At 42.1% G+C, this 2,963-nt stretch overlaps 1 non-coding gene across 1 annotated transcript; it reads left to right on the forward strand.

The window, feature by feature from the left end:
* Nucleotides 1-2,284: 2,284 nt before the first annotated feature.
* Nucleotides 2,285-2,391, forward strand: LOC145103410 (small nucleolar RNA R71). Its single transcript, XR_013706503.1, has one exon. It is a non-coding gene; the product is annotated as a small nucleolar RNA R71 (small nucleolar RNA).
* Nucleotides 2,392-2,963: the final 572 nt, after the last annotated feature.

The following is a 2,963-nucleotide window of genomic DNA, read 5'->3' on the forward strand; positions in this document are numbered from 1 at the left end:
TTCATTCACAATTCACGTCATGAATTGCTAAAAATTCACGTCGTGAATTAAGTCTGGAAGAGAAAAATCAATTTTGAGTTTAAACTAAGTTCTCAATTATCACTACTTCCATTTTAAGGTCCCTAAATTATGTTCTAATAGAGTTGGATGACTTGATCTAATTTTTTTAAAACTAAAATGCAAAAAGAAAAAGAAAAAAAATTTGCAAACCAAACTCGGGTTGCCTCCCGAGAAGCGCTTCTTTTTCTTGGAGTCTTGAGCTAGACTCCGTGCCTCCTACGTTGAGTCCTCGAAAGAATCCACCACTAGGATCTTTTGTTCCTTGAATCGCCTCTTGTAAGCTTGAACTCGCCTTTTGTATGCCTTCTTTGAATTTTCTTTTTTAACTTTCACCTCTTCTTCAAGCTTGCGTTTTGTGCACTTAGTTTCTTCCTTGCACTTCATCGCATCCTCCTCCTCTTTCACCACCGGCTTTGTCACTCTTGAAGTGACCTCCTCTTCATCACTTGTCATCTCCTCCTCCTCTTTGCTCACCCAAGAAGGTGGACTTTTGTAAGCTATGACTTCAACCAAAAATGGAACAAATGCTCTAGGTTTTGTTCTTTTGACTTGATGAACTGCCTTGATCTCTTCTTCCATAAGCTTTTCCAGTTCTTCTAGTTCATTTTCTTTATTAATTGTGAACACCTCTTCTTGCACATGTTCCTTTGGGAAGCTATCTTCTATCCCAAAAACTTCTTTTTCATCTCCAACTCTCAAGGTGAGCTTAGACTCGCGGATATCAACAAGAGCTCCAGCAGTGTTAAGCAATGGACGACCAAGGATAATTGGAACATCGGGATCTTCCTTCATATCCATTACTACAAAATCTATTGGAAAAACAAATTTTCCAATTTTTACCAAAATATCCTCCACTATGCCCCGGGGTTGTGTCACTGAATGGTTCGCCATGTAAATCGTCATTTTTGTAGCCTTCATCTTCTGAATTTCCAATTTTCTATAAAATGAAAAAGGCATCAAATTAATGCTAGCCCTAGAATCGGCTAAAGCATTAACCTTCAATTTATTACCAAACTCACACGGAAGAGTGAGGCGTCCAGGATCCCCCATCTTCTCTGGTGTCTCTCCCAACACAGCTTTTGAGCTTTGTTCACTTAGAACCACCTTAGACTGCTTCTTTAATTGCTTGCGAGTGTCTATCAAATCTTTTAGTAATTTTTGATGCTCGGGAGTTTTGGATAAGGATTCGACAAAGGGAGTATTAATCGGGATCCCCTTCACATGCTTGACAAACTCTCTATGCTCTCTTTCCAGTGGACTAAGGGTAGCTTGGGAAGGAAAAGGAAAAGGCGGCTGATAAACCGAATCAACTACATAATTTTTCTGTTCATGACGGGCCCACGTCATGAACATACACGGTTCACGTCGTGAATTTTGGAACTCAACAGCTTCATGATTTTCGAACTTGGTCTTCTTCATCTTTGGATCGGGCTGTTGTGGTTCTTCTTCCAATGCGTCCAGGAACTCAGAGATGGCTTCTTCTTCGGTGTTTATGGCCATTACATGAGATTGGGTCTTTGTTTCGGTATTTTTCGGGGATAACTTCTCATGAACTAGAGTGGCTAGTTGACCAACTTGAACTTCAAGGTTATGGATGGAGGCTTGCTGATTCTTAATTAAATTTTGTTGTTCATTAATAGCAGAATCAGTGGCATCGTGTCTTTTTTCCGAAGCTTCCATAAACTTCATCAACATAGTCTCTAGATCGGGTTTCTTCTCGGCTGGTGGTTGCTCCTTTTGATAAAAGCCTCGACCTGTCTGCCTATACTTCTCTTTTTTTTGCTTCTTATACTCTTCATATGACAGCCACTCCTTTTTCGGTTTCCTCCAATCCTCATCAAACTTATCCCCGCTTGAGTAGCACACTTGAGCTTTTCTGTTCCCAAACTCATCTAAATTGCAATCTTTGGTCAAGTGTGGACCACTACATCTCTCGCAACCCACTCTTATGGCATGTATTGACTGATCCATTTGTGTTATCCTTCGGTCCAAATTATTCAACATAGCCATCACAGCTGCTATTTCTTCTGTTTGGGACCCTCCACGGCTTTTGATTCCATCTTGCCTAGGGTTGTGGTATTCACGAGAGTGCTTGGCGAATTCTTCAATCAGCTCCTTAACCTCCCTTGGATTTTTCTTTGTCAAAGGTCCTTGAGAATCAAGGAGTTGTCTTGTCATAACGTTGACCCCATCATAGAAGATTGACATCTCTTGTTGCACATTTAGATCATGTTGAGGGCAATTTCTGAGCAAGCCCTTGTACCACTCCCATGCTTCGTATAATGACTCCCCTGGCTGTTGCTCAAAGTTGGCTATCGCCTTCTTGAGTTTGGCTATCTTGGATGGTGGGCAAAACTGGTCCAGGAATTGCTCACGCATTTGAGCCCAAGTGGTAATTGTACCCGGTGGAAGTGACTTTAACCACTCCTTAGCAGCTCCTTTGAAAGTGATGGGAAGCATCCTAAGCAAGATTGTGTTTCTGTTGACATTTGGGACATTGAAGTAATCCGCAATGTCGTTGACTTCATCTAGATGCTTAAAAGCATCCTCATGATCTTTCCCGAAAAATGGGATATCCTTCAGTGTAGTCAAGATGTGCCCCTTCAACTCGAATGTGGCAGTGCAGGCATTGCGGGTTGGACTAAGCCGGGACCCATATCTTCTCAGATCCGCTTCTTGTAAGCTCCCATGGACATCTCTTCAATTATTGGCATCTCGTTCCTTGGCTCGTTCTCGGGTTCGCTCGTGTGTTCTTCAAATTCCGGCTCGGTATCGTATTCGGACTCGGTTTGGACGGGTGTTTGGTCCAAGTGCTCAAATTTGCTCTTGTGCCTCGCGGATGAACTTGACTCTCCTGTCTTCTTTCCTGACTTCCTTGAAAAAGTTGACTTCAATTCTTGTAA

The sequence above is a fragment of the Lactuca serriola genome, chromosome 4 (assembly GCF_051521515.1).
Source record: "Lactuca serriola cultivar US96UC23 chromosome 4, Lser_US96UC23_V15, whole genome shotgun sequence".
Lineage (NCBI taxonomy): Eukaryota > Viridiplantae > Streptophyta > Magnoliopsida > Asterales > Asteraceae > Lactuca > Lactuca serriola.